At 36.4% G+C, this 16,550-nt stretch overlaps 1 long non-coding RNA gene across 1 annotated transcript; it reads right to left on the bottom strand.

The window, feature by feature from the left end:
- Positions 1-1,372: 1,372 nt before the first annotated feature.
- LOC139678994 (uncharacterized) lies at positions 1,373-15,545 on the bottom strand. Its single transcript, XR_011699123.1, has 3 exons — positions 15,391-15,545; positions 10,861-10,896; positions 1,373-1,779 (listed from the first exon to the last, which is right to left on the bottom strand). It is a non-coding gene; the product is annotated as an uncharacterized lncRNA (long non-coding RNA).
- Positions 15,546-16,550: the final 1,005 nt, after the last annotated feature.

The raw sequence follows: 16,550 nt of genomic DNA, 5'->3' as shown, positions 1-16,550 counted from the left end.
CATTATGTTATAACTCATTCCTGTGTGAATTACAAACTTATGCCTCCTAGTGTTTCCTCACTAAACTCTTGTAGTGTCCAGGTTTCGGGCGAGGAAGCAAGACATTTAAGTGATTGGATACATGAAGAAGATTAGAAGTTAAGCAGAGGATAGAGCTAAATATGAATAACTCAAAATATTTATAGGATAAATTCTTAGAAAGGAGGCTGGGAAAAATTTCTTATTAACAGAGTAACCCAGAAGCCACTAAATCTCCCTTAAATCTCCATATTTTCCAGTTCAGCCTGTTTACAGTAGAAATGAAGGTTTGAAGTGAAAAAAAAAAAAAAAACACAAAAAAAACCCCAAAAAACAAGGCTAGATCCAAATCAAGAACTTACATTAAATATGTCTATGTTGAGCTATAAGTCTGGAAACCTCACTGCTTACAGTTTAGTTCCTTAAAGATCCTGAGTTTTCCTGATCAAGTTTCTTCATTGCCTTCAGCCCTGTACATATAAATGACAGTATTGTTGACTCAGGTGAAACTGAACAAACAAATGTCCACATCTGAAATCGCACAAAACTGATCACTTATGTATCTGCTGGGAACACTTAGCATAGCAGAAATTGTAACAGAACCTTCTACTTAAAATGTGTTGAAGAAGGAAACATTTTCACCTGTCACTTAACAATTTTGTGATCAAAGTGCTTACTCACCAAACCGCTCATATTTTCAGTGCCGTGATGATGGTTTTTCACAAAAGTGTTAGGGAATATTCTTGGGTTAAGGTGTGGGTCAATAAGGCTAAGGTTGGTACTGAACTTGTGTCTTTCAGTTCTTGGTAATTGTTCTATTAAACACAATCCAAACAGTGAAGTTTTGCATATTCCTTTTGGAAAAAAAAGTATGAGATAATATGACATGGTGATTTATATTTCTGTTTCAAAAGGAATTTCAGGCTTAGGTATACCATCAGAATATTTCTGGACCAGCTGCATTTTCTGTTCCCTCTTCCAAGAAAGTAAAAGAACCGTGGCTTTTAATATTATGATGTATAAATTCAATATTTGGAGCCATGTGCATCTTCACCATACACCATTCATTTTAAGTAATTTTTTTCCATAACATAAATGCTTAATATACTGTAATTTTTAATATTTAAGTCTACAGTGTAAAGATATGATGCAGAAGCTGTTTCAAAGGATAAATATTTGTTAAATAACTTCACATGCCTACAGATATTAATAAATAATTTTAATTTAAAAAAGAGAAGGAACAGATCCAAAGTGGGAAGAAAAGATCAAATAAGAAAAAAGAAAAGCTATATGAAATAAATTTCGAATAAGAAACATCTAAAAAAAGACTCAATTCTGAAACAAGAGGATAAGCTAAAAGAGTGGCTGAGTAGTTTTGTGGATTTTTATTTTCTTTTGCTTCAAGAAAATTTAATTAAAAGAATGGACTTAATAATGATGAAGACAAAGCCATTACTCTGTTCCTGTAATTAATGTTTCATAAAGCACATTTTGTCAACCAGGAATAGAAACTATTCAACACAAATAACTAGTGGGGCAGGTATCTGGAACATTATATATTTACATTTCGCATCAAGTTTATGGCAAATGTTCTGAGCTGGTCTCAGCTGGTTTAGGGTCCTTCAGAACCCATACTTTCAAGCTGGAAGGGACCAGTGGGTGTTGGTATATCCTTAGTCTTCCAAATGTAGTTTTGGAATGGTATTCTCCAATTTAGTACTCCTGCTAAAACAATGAGATCCTTCCCCTTCCCTTCTCCAGCTGGAGACAAAAAAGGCAAAGGTCAAAAGGTGAGATAATAACAATTTACTGGAAAGATCAATGAGATAAGAAAAGAAACAGTAACAGCAACAATATGAATAATAAAATAAAAAAAAATATAAATAATATGTAAGAGGTATAAGAAAGGAAATTATTTACATGAAAAACCTGCAACAATAAACAATACCGGATCGCTTTTCCACCATATTTTCTGGACTGGAAGGAACGCCTTTCTCCTCAGAAGCAAGAGTCCCTTTCCCCTCTGCTCCCAGAAATGACATGAGGTGGCATGAAACAACACTGGTGTCTTAACCAAGTCCCCTTCTGGCTATTAAAAAAATTAACTCTGACCTAGCTGGAACCAGGACCCTTGTATTCAGCTACTATATGCCTTTGAAATTATTCAGTCCTGTATTGAGGATTTCAGGAGCTGAAGAATCCATCTCTGCTGCTGGAACTTTGTGGCACAACTTGAAAATGCAGTTATTCTGAAGTTTCTATAATCTGTATTTTCTGCTGACATATGCACTCAGACACTAATTAAATCACCTTGTTGTCTTTGACTGAAAGACATTTTCTTCCTCTCAGGAATAATTAATGTTAAATTTGGGGGTGGGGAGGTGTGTTTCACTCTTGTAAGTTTTTCAATATTCTTTTAAAAATATGCTATGATAACGACCTCCATATCTTGATAGCAATTTCAACAGTATTTACTTATTCTTCTAACTTCCATAGGAAAAATCAGAATGCACCATTTTGTTGTTGTTGCCTTAAAAGTCTGTAAAAAAGATTCCAAGCTAAGTTTTTAGTAGGAGATAAGGGGCAATTTATGAGCAATCTGGCTTATCCAGGAATACATAGACGTGCGCGTGTGCAAGCTTTGATTTCCATGGCTTTTATAATATAATCTATCCAATCACTACTTTACACATGTCCAGTTTCACTTCTGTCCCCTCCCAGTCCCCACCCCCTGTGGAATTGGGGCTGGAGGTGATGAGACCCCCTTCTTTATCCATGTCCTCTTCTTCAGCATTCAAAGGGCTTTTGGACACTTTCCAGTGGTCCCGGTCACTCTGCTTCATGCTTGTTTCCCTCTGATATTCTCCAATCTTGTACCTTGAGAAAGAGACTAAACAGCTAGCTGATCTGAGCTGCCTGTACTGGAGCAGGGGTAGAGATAGAAAGACCTTATACTTAAGTTGCTAAATATTAACCCACTAAAAATTACAACTACTGCTACTCTGCTCCTAAAATCTACTAAATATGAAAATCGAAAAATCAAAGACCCCTTCAGCATCATTGTCACAAAGTTATCATGGGAGCTCAGCTTACTCTTCTGTGTGCTGGATAGCACTCAGAACTAATTTTTTCTAAAAGCCATTGCTCATTCCTTAAAAATGTAACTTAAGCCTTTGGCTGTTCTAAAGCCATTTGTTTGAATGGGTCAGAGTTATGATGTACTTTCAACAACTCTGTATGATTGCTTTGTCTTGCTCATAAATTTACCAGTATTTGTGTCAACAGCAAACTGTATGAAGTGTGTGGGTTTTTTACTTCCAGAGGACTGAGTGATGACTATCATTTGCTACTACCAATCCTTAGGAAATCCTGCTCAGGCTTTCTTCCTTAAGTATTGCCATGTCTTCCATTTTCCTATTGCAGTACTATCAGTGTTAGTGCTGTGGTTTCTTTCTGACTCCCTGACCTTACATATTGGATGTACGGTGCTGGAAACACAATGCTCTGCAGCAGGTAGGAAGTATATGCCCCTTTCTGACTCAAGTGTCATAAGCTGCCCTGCTGAGAAAGCACACCCCTAGGAGAGTACAGATGCCCAAAGGGGGTTATGTTCCGATTTTTACATTTTGTAGATTTTAGGAACACAGTAGTTGTAGATTTTTAGAGGGTTAATATTTCTAACAGTTTAAGTTTAATGCCTTTCTATCACTACCCCTGTCCCAGAACAGGGAGCTCAAATTCCTTTAGTTAATTAATCTTGTTTAGACTCCTTTCCAAGGTAAAGAGCTGAAGGATATCAGAAGGCCTACAGAATGAAACATAAACATAAGGTCAGAGTGACCCAAAAGCCAGAATTGGATGAGCTCCAAGAGATCTTTGTGTGCCTGAGGAAGAAGAGTTGATGAAGACAGAGGGTCTTGACGACCCCAGACCCAATTCCAGGGGGTTGGACCAGGGGTGGGACTGGGGCTGGACTGAGAAATGTGTAAAGCAACGATTGGAGGGATCTTACTATAAAAGCCATGGGAACAAGAACTGAGACACATGCATGTCATCCTGTATTCCTGTGGGCTGTAGGCCCTGTGTTATTAAAGGACCTTTACATTTTATCTTACCCTACCCTAACGTGGCTCAAAGTCCTGTTTTTGGGGGGAAGGGTCATTCACGGCATCAGTATCCTAAAATTATTTCTTTCATAGTGATTTTTATTACCTCTTCTTCATGTAGCTGTATTTATAAATGATTTTATGCATTTTATAGAAGTTTATAGAAGATTAGACTGAATATTTACAGTTTAAATATTACTACATTTTTGAAAACTATGTTAGGCTTTTTTGTTTGTAACTTAATTACACATTGCAATTTTTTTTAACTATATATGTATGTGAGAGGAGTATTAGAAGAGGGAATGACAGATCATATGTTTTTTTAAAAAACACAGAAGACAAAATAAGAATATCCATTGCTGACTTCCTGAGACTAATTACTTCTGAGTTTACAAACCCTGTGTATTATTGGGAAGAGCAACGTTGAAATGCTGAGTTGTATCGGCAACCTTGATTCACCAAACTTATCCACACAGTGAGTATTTTCTAGTTCATCAGTTTCACCTAGAGGTTACACTATAATTAAATGAGTTGTTTACATTTGCATGGAAGTTGCACACTTCACACTCACAATACATTACCAACAGAACTTTTGTGTTTCACCAGCAATAACTAATACATGGAACTACTGTACAGAAAATAGTAATCATAGAATGGATTTGTTTGGAAGTTACCTTAAGGATCGTCTAGCTCCAACCCTCTGCAATGAGCAGGGACACCTTCCAGTAGACTAGATTGCTCAAAGCCCCATCTAGCCTGGCCTTGAACACTTCCAAGGATGGCGCAGCCACACCTTCTCTGGGCAGTTTGTTCCAGTGCCTCACCACACTCCCATTAGAGAATTCCTTTCTAATGTCTCAGCTAAACCTACTCTCTTTCAGTTTTAAAGTCATTCCCCCTTAATCTATCACTAGATGTCCTTGCAAAAAGTCCCTATCTACCTCTCTTGTCAGCCCCCTTTAGGTACTGGAAGCATCCTTAAAAGGTCTTTTTGGAGCTTTTTCTCTTCCAGGTTGAACAACCTGAACTCTACCAGCCTGCCTCCATGGCAGAGGTGCTCCAGCCCTCCAATCATCCTCATGGCCCACCTCTAGATTCACATCACGAAGTTCATGCCATTCTCATGTTGGGGGCTCCAGAGCTGGAGGCAGTGCTCTAGGTGGGGTCTCACCAGAAGGGGAGAGTCACCTCCTTCAACCTGCTGGCCATGCTTCTGCAGCCTAGGATACAATTGGCTTTCTGGGCTGCAAGCATACTCTGCTGGGTCATGTTGAGCTTCTTGTCCTCTAATACCACCACGTCCTCCTCCCAAGGGCTGTTCTCAATACATTCCCCATTCAGCCTTGCATTTGTGATTGGGGTTGCCCTGACCCACATGTAGAACCTTTCACTTGGCCTGGTTAAAACTCATGAGATTTGCACAGGCCCACCTCTCAAGCCTGTCAAATTCCGTCTGGATGGCATCCCTTCACTCCAGCATGTCCCTAGAGAGTACACCACACAGCTTAGGGACATCAGAACATTTGCCAAGAGTGTACTACATTCTACTGTCCATGTCATCAACAAATATGTTAAAAAGTGCCAGGAATAATATTTTTCACTACAATGAGTGCAACGACTCCCATGCTTTTTAAGACAGAATTATAAAAATCATGTGAGATCTTCAGATTGTAAATCATCATAGGAGTATAAACTTGAAAGAGCTCTGTGAATTTAAACTAGCCAGTGGTTCAACACAAATGAAATGTGAGCATATCAATGCTTGTATTCATGGTTCTGTAACAGTCTACCCATAAAACCATATTTATGGAGAATATGGGGTGATATTCAGTTGCATTCAAGAAACAGTGCTTGATACAGTTTTATCCTCAAGACTTGGATTTTGCTTTTATATGCATTAAGAGCAGTTTTGCAAAATGTGATCACTTGCAAAATGAAGAGTTTCCTTCTGTTTCCCTAATTGTGCTATAACTCAAACCTTGTTCTTTTCTCAAAAAATAAAATTTAAAAAAAATCTTCTATATATGCTTCATCTATCAATCATCTTCAAACTTTTTAAAAGATACTATACATATATTTCTCTTGCTATCAGTTGGGAAGCTGTTCTCAGGATAGGTTGCTAGCATATTTTTACATTCTGCTACATCGATGTGGTAATATGTGTTTAAAAAAACCAAACAGAACAGGATTTTCTCTAGAAATTAATTCCTGGGTGATCCTTTAAAATCAGTATCAACAAAACAATTGAAATATATGTCAGTATTTAACCAATATCCAAGTACCAAATGCTAAAGCTAATTGAAATAATTTTATATTAATTCAAATTTTTTACCATAAATGATTAATAAGGAACTAAAAGGAAAAGATCCACCAGTATTTTTAGAGGAAGGAACTGGGGGGAGGTAGAGGAGAGATCAGTAGAATGATAAGGTAAAACTATAGGCAGGCAACTGTGACTCTGCATTTTTGACTTCTGGTGAGACATATGTAGTCCCCTGTGTGAGCTACAGAGAGTTCCTCTTTTATATTTTTTTATTTCCTCCTCCAATAATGGAAATAATTTGAACTAGTGGAAATGCTTCAGGAAAAAAATTCTGTCTTAACAAGGATGATAAATGAGTACTGAATCTTTGCAAGAATATGAGCATTAGGAAGAGTGAAAATTTGAATATACTACCAGTGAAAAATGAAAATACAGTGTGATAAAAGATAAAAAAGAAAAAAGTAATCTAGCCAGCTATGGCAATTTTTAAGAGGAAAATTTCTTGCACTGGCTTAAGACTGACTGTTTCCCTATAGGGTATATAGCCACGAGTTCTATTGAAGGTGAAGTGATTGTGCAAATGCAAAAACGGTTTTTATTTTTCATAACTGAAAGAAAAAGGAGCTGAGATTTTTTCCTCAAAAAAAGCAATATGCTAATTATAAATTGTTGCACTAATTACCATTTCTGAGAGTAAATTCTTTGTGCTTTTTCAGATGTTCTCTATTTGAATAATAAGGGCTTAAATGATTTGAAATAGAACTGAATATCCTAAGAAAAAAAATCATTGTACAGACTTGATTATTTTTCTTTTAATTATGTATGAATACAGAATGTTGTACCATTTCTCTTGTGTGATTTTTGTTTAGTCTTTCTGTTTGAAGTAAAAGTAGAGATAGAGGAAATAATATAAATCAGATACCTAGAACTTGAGGAATAGAACTCCCATAGTTAACAGAGATGTCATAAACAAGAGCACCAGAAGTGGAAAAGAAAGGCCAAAGCTGAGGAAGGGGTTATTTCCCAGAATAATGACATTAAATGAAACAATGAGATAGTTAAGAAAATCGTAAAAGCTTTGTTTTGCATAAAGAAGCAAAATATAATACCTGGAAGAGTGAATGGATATCTGTTGACATAGTTAAGGAGAGACTATTGATTTGCATTGTTAGTTTCTCAGATTATGAGAAATTTAAGAAGTAAGTTTATAAAAAAAAAAAGCTGTGAAAAGCAGGAAAGAGAAGTCTCTAATTTTCCTGTTACAATTAAAGCAATTATTTTCTGCCTGTTTCTTTATTAAGAAATTTGCTAGGAAAAAATACTAAAAGAATTTTATAAGATGTCTTCAAGGGGAAAAAAAGGAAAACATCCAAGAAGCTGGGGAAAAGGTATTAGATTCAGAAACTAGACTCTGATAATAGTTGCCTCTTATCCAATAGTGTAGTCACTGGAGTACACATCAAACACAGTGACATTCTAGTAAGTATCCTTAATGTCTACCATCACCCACAAGATATTAATATTACATTGTATGTCCTGTATCACACTGTATTCTGATCTAAAAGTATATGGATAAACTTCACAATTAAAGGGGAGTTATTTTCTCAGTTGGTTGTTGTTGATTGTTAGTAGTCTCTGTCTCTGCATAGGCAAGTAAATATTTCAGCGGATGTTGGAACACAAATGTCACATCATGTCTGACCTGAGTATGACTCAGGGAAAGCATAACTATATGTGAAGCTCTGTTTCTTTGATGCATACCTCTTATTCAAATCAAAGTTTATATTTGACTCCCTCCAGTTTATACTTTTTCATCTTAGTATTGTGGTTTTTCCTATCTTGCTTGGTTCCCTTTTCTCTCTCTCTATTTCCCTCCCTCTTTTATGATCCACTTTTTGTGGATTTTTGGTTTTTGTTTTTTCTAATAATGGCCTAAACACATACATATATATTTCAGCTGATTTGCACTTCTATAACATTGCAAAAGCAACAAAACCTCATCTTCATATGTTTACAAATAATGGTGTTGTTGAAGAGACTTTAAGTTCCCAGACGAAACTCAAAAAATTGAACTCACAGTTTTTAGATGTTAGTGTGAAAACACTTAAACAGTGGAATACGATACATCTATGTTTTAATATTTCTTTCTCTTGACTTTTATTCCCATTCCTATGCCTAATCACATTGTTATAACAGTTTTTGCTGCCTGAATGTTTTAAAGACTCTAAATATTTATAAAAATAGTCGTAATTATTTAAGTGATTCTGAAGCGATTCTGTAGCTAATATAATAATAAGAGGAGACTGAGAGAAATAAAATGTCTGCTTTAGCTCTAAACATTTCTGGGAATTATACTTTTGGATAGGAAGAAAACAAGTTTTATTTCTAATAACTTAGGGAATTTATAGGAAAGTAATTACACTAATAGAAACTGAGGAGTACTTGTCTTTGTAACTGAAACTTTCAACTCCAATAGTTATCAAAGAATGATAGAATTGTTTGGGTTAGAAGGGACCTTTCAAGTTCATCTAGTCCAACCGTTCGTCATGGGCAGGGACATCTTCCACTGGAAGCCCAAGCTCAAAGCTCTATCCTAGCTGGTCTTGAGCACTTTCACGGATGGGACATCCACAACTTCTCTGCACAACCTCTTCTACTTTCTTGTCACCCTTGTTGTAAAAAATAATAGGCTTCTATATGTCCAGTTTAAACCTACTGTCATTTGGTTTAAAACCATTGCCTGTTGTCCTCCCACTAAATGCTTGGGAAAAGTTTTCTCTACTTTTCTTCTAACTACCCTAATATACTGAAGGCCTTCCTAGTCTGAAAAATCCCCAGCTCTCTCAGTCTTTCTGTGTAGGAGAATCCTCATGATTTTTGTGGCCCTCCTTGGCATCTATTCCAACAGATCCCTGTCCATCTTGTACTGAGGACCATCACCGGTTTCCATTTGGTCATTGAGTCATTTTAACTGTAACTCTTTGGACAAGACCATCCGACAATACCTCATTCATTCTCAGGTCCACATCTCAAACCCATACCTCTTCTATTTAGAAGTAAGAAGGTAGTGTGGGACCAAAACAAAGGTTTTACAGAACTTCAGGGAGATGAATTCATAGATCTTCCCTTGTCTACTGGTGCAATTATTCCTTCAGTCAAGGTCATTAGATGAGTCAGGTACAATTTGCCCTTGATGAAGCTGTGTTGTCTGTCCCTAATCACCTCCTGTCTTCTGCATGTTTCAACAGAAATTCCTAGAAGATCTGTTCCATGATCTTGCCAGGTAGTGAGGTGAAGCTGAGTGGTGAGTAGTTCCCAGGACACCTTTGTTTTAAAAATGAATATGCTATTTCCCTTCCCTTTTCTCCGGTAACTGGGGAGTTAATCTGATTTCCGTGCCTTCTCAAATATGATGGACAGCACCTTGGCAACTAAATCTGGGGATGCATCTCATCAGGTCTCATGTCATAGAAGCCTGCAGGATTCATGTACTTTGGGATCTTTCTCATTTTACTCTTTTTTTCCTTTATGTTTCTCCTCTTCCTTGATTTTTCCTTTTTCCTCTTTTCTTGAGTTTTTGTTTGTTTTGTTTTGTTGCCTTTTTTTTGTTTGGTTTGGATTTTTTTTTATTAGTGCCCTGAGAAGCATAGAATCATAGATCTGCAGTTTATGCAGTTTTTGTAAAAGCATCTGTCTTCCATTATCTGTTGCATTTCAAGTTATTTCTCCTACTCTGTGTGTGCTCTTCTGTGAAGACTGCTTTGATTGCTTCTTTTCCATGTTAGATAGTTGATATATTTTGTGACTCAAAGACATGTCTCTGTGACCATCTCTACTTTGACGGGTATTATCTTCTTTTGAAATGGTTTAGTACTGCCTTTCTATTTTGCTGTCCTTTTTCATCCTACTGTTTTGTCTTTATGGATTGAGGCAACTCATTCATTGTGACCAGAAGGTGAATGTCAAGGGTAAGATTTGTCTCACCAAAACCAGAAGTTATAATGCAGATATCTACATCTTAGCCTATCACCTGCATTTCTAACAGTTATATGTAAAAAACCCATGACACTCATAGGATAAGACTTCTCATGTCCTAAAGTAAATATCTAAAGACAGTATAAAGTATTATGCCCTGCATCAGCTGTTTTCTCTCCATTTATTAAAGAGGAAGATGGTCATAAGAGACTCAGATGTAGACAGTTGCATTTGAGAAATCCGAAAGGAGTTGAACATGTAAACATCTCCAAGATGCCAGATGATTTTCTTCACATAAATGAAAAGGAGAAATGAAGAAAGAATATATGATATTAACATTGATATAACTGTTTATTATTAATAAATTAATTGTGTTGGGTTTAGAGAAAAAACTTTTTTCTCCTGCTTTTTGTTTTCTGTAAATACTCAAAACCATCTTGCTCTCTTTCATGTTTTAGTACTACAGCTTACAGAGGAAAACCCGTCTAAGAATCTCACCAGAAAAGGCCCTTCTCCTTCTAGCATCTTCAACATCTGTGGGAAACAAAAATAAAACATAAAAATTAGCCCCTACTAAACCTGGCTCTGCAGGGAGGATTTTACTAGTGTGTGAATAAATAAAACCATTTGTCCTTGTGCACGCATGCTGACTGTGCACAGACGAGGTTACAATTGTTTCCCACCCTCGCTCAACATGTTTCTATAAGAATAAGGTTATCTGTTTACCATTTTGTTTATGTTTCTTTTTAAAAAAGCCACACATAGAAATCAGCCTTAAAAAAGGAAGTCAGGGAAAGCAAATGAGAAAGCAGCACATAAAAAGAACATATATTTATAATGGTCTCATAAATAACCTATCAGCTGTTCTTACCATATATTTTCTCTGGAAATATTTAATTCTCATGGAAAAGCCATCACTGCCCCATTTTCATACTTATAACAGATTTTTCATCCTACACATGACTTGCAGCATAATTTGTTATTAAATTTGCCTGACACTTTCTTTTCAAAACATTTTGATTAGTAATATATAACTTCATACAAATGCAGCCATGTATGCTCAGTTTACTTTTTTTTTTTTAAATGGAGGGATATTGTGACTCTATTTTTAATTAAACAAATGGTTTTACTTGCTGTTCGTTTTTAGCTCTTCTCAACCTATTCTGATCAGTCTCTTCTCACTTTCTTAATGATGTGGGTTCAGAGGAAAGCCTTGTCTAAATATCCTATGAGAGGTTTTCAGGCTACTTATGATCTAACATTTTCAGTTTGCATAGAAAAACAGGAAGAACATTAAAATGAAAAAAAGTTGTCTGGGATAATTTTATTTAACCATTTAATAATATTGCTTGAAATGTTGTTCCTGTGTTTCACTTTTTGAGAATTAAACAAACCAATGAAGAGAAACTTCCCAGACCTGCCCACCAGACCAAATTGAGATGGCAACCTGGCCTCCTCCACCCAGGCAAAATACATATGTCCACAGGACTGAGACAAGATGGCCATCCTTCCACATGGTGCAACTGCCCCATGCCCATAAAACCTGGCAGGAATGGTTGGAGAGGCAGTGTTGGAATGCTGTGGTGCTGGTGCAGTCATTTGGGGCAGGGCTGCAGACTCCCGAGGCAACTGGAAGGACCCACAAGACACACACTGGATCCACTGACAAGACTTGGTTGTTGCAATTAGGAGGTTTGTTGATTGAAGCAGTGGTTTTAGACCTGTCAAAGTGATAGTCACAGTCCAGATCCATTGAGGTGATGGTGGAAGCCCTGGGTGGTAAGGAAAGTGCAGTGTGGTGAAGGGAAAAAAACCCAAACAAACAAACTAGTGTTGAGTGAAGTCCAAGTGTGGTCTTTCATTTAGCTTAGGGTGGGTGGAAATGGCCCTGGTACCTACTCTAGAATGCAGAGTCCTACACTGGATGATGTAATACTGAATGAAGGGACATTTCAGGAATCTTTGACACCGTCTAAGATATGTAGCTGCCTCTTATGTTAGCATAGGTTGATCCATTATGAGCCATTAGCAGAGATGAATATATTCAGCCTATGTGTGAATTGTCCCAGTGCTTCCCCAGAGGGGAGTTATCACAGGTAAGTCATTTGTGTAAGGAGAAAGAAAAAGCACCCAGCTTGTATCTCGAGGTGTCAGGTGTGCATGCCCTTAGCACCCCAGTAACATGAATGGTTGCTTTGCACAACATCAGCTTGCACTTGGTTTGCCTGAGTCATCAGCATTTCAGCATTTCACACTTGTGGTTACATTCTTCTCCCAGGATAACAGTACCATCCTTTTCTCAAGTTCCTGTCACAGTCCAAATTAGTAGGCATATTTGGAAAAAAGAATAAAAGAAAAGCTGGATAATAGAATTTTTGTGTAAGCCAGGACACAAGGGATAGGCTTGTGAGAAGCCACACAATTTGGACAGAACTTTTGAAAAACTACTGATTGTATATACATTGAGCATGGAATCTGTTTTAGCAGCTAAATATTGTTGGAGTCTACGTCCACTTATGTACTCTCAGAGTTTGAGTGTCTCAGAGAATTCAGTATTTTTTCCATCTGTTTCAGTCTCTTTAGACTCTCGTACTGTTCCCATCACTGTGGCAAGTACTTGATTTCATTGATTGAACAGAATTTGTCTGTACTGATCTTACAAAATGGGCTGTGTTCTCTCATTTATCAGCTTCAGCATGCATTCTATATAGTTGTTTCTATTAATCTTTTTTCCTCTCTATTTCCTGTTGTAAAGATATAAATTTTTTGTGTCAGACACATTTCTCTGTACAGTTTACAGGCTTTTGCAAATGAAAGAGTAGTTGTTTGTTTTCCTAAAGTGTTTTCAGTAAGCTAAAACATTTCAAAATCTAATTTTTTTCTGTAGGAGAATTTCTTACTCTTTTTCATCTGTAAAGAGAATACATAATGATTTACATATGCTAGAAAGAAAATTCTTGCTATATAAAAGACAATTGTTTCATATGTTAAGCAAGGTCAGTCAATTTTTATCATATTTTTGGTTCCATAAAATCACAACACTGTCTTTGAGGAATTCTTTGCAAGTGTAGATACAGGAATAACGAGAACCCCCTTCGCAGCTGCTGGCTATCAATAGCATTGCTGTATCAGCAACATGCTTAAACAATCTGGGATGACAGGAATGCTATTTCCTTTCTCTCTCCAGGTGGGAGCCACTCCCCACTCTTGCCATGATTAAAAAAAGTGACCCCAATGTCAGCTGCCTGGGATTCAGGAAATATACCACCTTTTGTAATGACAGTCTCAGGATTCCATGTTTTAGTGCATGAAAGTGAGTTGTTTGTTTTGGTTTGTTTTGATTAGGTTTGTTTTTTCTTGTGAGAGGATAGTAGAGTTAGAAGAATGGGGAGCTGGTTTGTGTAATAAGTTTATTCACTGGGATAATGTTTACCTTGTTTTTAACCAAGGAGTACATATAAATATGCTAGCACAGTTATGAGCTGCATTGACAAAGGACTTTTCATGTGTTTTTCACAAGTAATACTTTGGTGCACATCCCACCTAGTGTGTGGTTCTGCTCAGTAGTATTCTTTCAAGTATGGTTTTGTATCTTCTAAATGATAAAAGGCATATCAGGTAAAGAATAATCTTACAAAACAAACAAAACCACCCCCCCATATGCTATAATTGAGTGAAATCATGTTCCATGGGGGGTTATATAAAGTCAGAGACTGACCCATCTTTTACCACAAACATACTGTCTCTGCTCAGTAAAATCTTTCTTCGCAGACATTGATATGTGGTGAATTAGACACACTAAGTTTCATCTCCATACTTGTATCATATGTATTATTTTTTCCCAAAGACATATGCATGTATACAGAATATGGCTTGTATTTTTTTAGGTGCACTTGAAATCATTGTGGAATAGAGCTGCATTATGTTTAGAGTAGAAAATAATGCAACTTTCTAGTAGTAGATCAGCAAAGCAGCCTTTCTGAGGATGAAGTGCCCATCCTACACATGATTCTGGGGGTATTATTTCAGAATTATCTAGTTTGGTTTTGTAGCCTTAATGTTCACTAACTGCTAAGGATCACAGAGAGACATCACTCATCTGACTTGAAATAGACACCTTATGAATGCGTGATCTCCCTCTGATAATGTCAAAGCACCTTGTTAACTCTAAGACCTTTCTTTAGAAGGACTGGTTCACTAGGTTCTTCCAGATAATTGAAATTCATATGCAAAAATTGCATTGACTAGACTTTGTATCAAAAGTGGTGTGAAAAGATCTTGCAGGTTAAGTCAGAAATGTAGCCTAAAAGCTTTAGTCTATTTTTTGATTTATAAATTTTACTTCTAGTTCTCACTTGAAGAAAGTACCGAAAATTGAGGTCACAAAAGACAGAAGAAATATTAAGTGTATCTGAACACTAAACTATAGATAGATGCAAAAAATATGACTCAAATACTTGCAAAAGCTGTGTAGAATTTAGCAAGTGAACAAAAGCAACTTAAAGGATCAGAAAAATAAAATGTCTCCATACTTAAGAAAAAGAGACTTTCACTTGAGGAATAGATATGAATACTTCATTTTTTCCCTCCCCAACTGACAAGCAAATTACCTTTATACTCATACAGACACAGTCAAAAACCCCAACATTGCTTAGATTTTTAATCTTGTAAACACATAGCTACTAAGATCTCATAAATTTTTCTTCTGTCTAAGAATAAATCTTTTGAAGGTTAGAAACAATAAAGGAGGACACTGGATTTATAGAAGTTTCCAAATTAATCTGCTATACAAGACTTCTTGACCCTTATTCTGTCATTGAGTGCCTTCCTATAACCAGTGTTATAGGAAGTGCATTTACAGCACAAATTAGAAGGACCAAAACAAGGTGCAATTATTTTTCTGAAGTTGACCTTTGCAAACAAATTGCAAATGTAAGATCAAACAGAAAATAAACTCGGTTCCTCAACTGTTATCTTTTCATTACAATATCACTGGACTAGGTTCAGGCTTTACTAATTGGTACATACCTTTTATAGAAGTTGGACTAGCAGCCTCACTGTTGCAGCAGCAGGAGGAAGGGTTGCTATGAAACTAATTACAGCTATCAGCAGTGGTTCTGTTTTAAGTGGTGTATGAATTAGGCAGTCTCCTAGAAGCACACACAAGTGAATTTGACATTAACAATGAACAGCTCTGTGAAATGAACGCAGTATAAATTTACCTAGTCCATTCTTTAATTAGGCAGACAGGTCTACTCTTATTTGGCCTCTGAAGTAAATTTCAGTGAAAAACTTAAGAGGCTTTTCCCCAGCAAAATGAATTTTGCCACCTACTTGGTGCCTTATTACAATACAGACCGTATTCCAATTCCAATTACACTAATGTAAGCTGTGAGTAACTTCATTGTGCTCAGTGGAATTACTCTAGATTTACAACAGTGTTATCTGAGATTTACACCTCTATAAATTAATCTGAAATGTGGCTGCATGGTCTAGCTGGTTGTTAGCTTAATAGGAAAAATACAGTTGCATAAATAGTTGATATCTTTCATACTAATTTGGAACCTCCTCACAGCTGCTTACTTACCCATTTATATTAATTTACTACACCAGAAACATGTCCAATTAATATGAGAGGTAATTCACTCACTGTTCATGATATGCAAAAGTTTTTTCCTTGCTGTTACGCCTATTCCTACACAATATTTGTCTCCCTGAAATGTTTGGTGCTATTTTTAACACTGTAAGGATGATAGAGGTTTGTTTTATCATGGCATCTTATTTCTAAGGTTGCTGAATTAACCTGGTTTTTTCATACTGATGACCATACAGATCTGAGCTATGGATTAGAACTTACCCACCAGGGAAGCCACAAATTGTATGTTTTCAAGGAATATGAGTACTGGAAAAGTATTGTAAAATATTGTAAAATTAATTAAAATTTTTCTAGGAGACTGTCAAGTTGTCTCTCAGCCACTCTAAATTTCATTAAAAATCTCATTCCTCTTTGGGACCTAGGATTTTCACACCTATAAGAACAACTAAGACAAGCCATATTTTCTTCTATATAAATGAAATTGAATGTGCCCTCTATCTCTCTTTTTGCACTGTCCATTGGGGATTTTGTTATTTTTTTCATGGGACAATTTAATATAATAGAAGTTGCAGAAGAGAAATCATGCAAATTA

The sequence above is a fragment of the Pithys albifrons genome, chromosome 1 (genome assembly GCF_047495875.1).
Source record: "Pithys albifrons albifrons isolate INPA30051 chromosome 1, PitAlb_v1, whole genome shotgun sequence".
In the NCBI taxonomy this organism is placed as follows: Eukaryota; Metazoa; Chordata; class Aves; order Passeriformes; family Thamnophilidae; genus Pithys; species Pithys albifrons.
The sequence above is the reverse complement of the archived record's forward strand: the minus strand, read 5'-3'. Positions and strand labels throughout refer to the sequence as shown.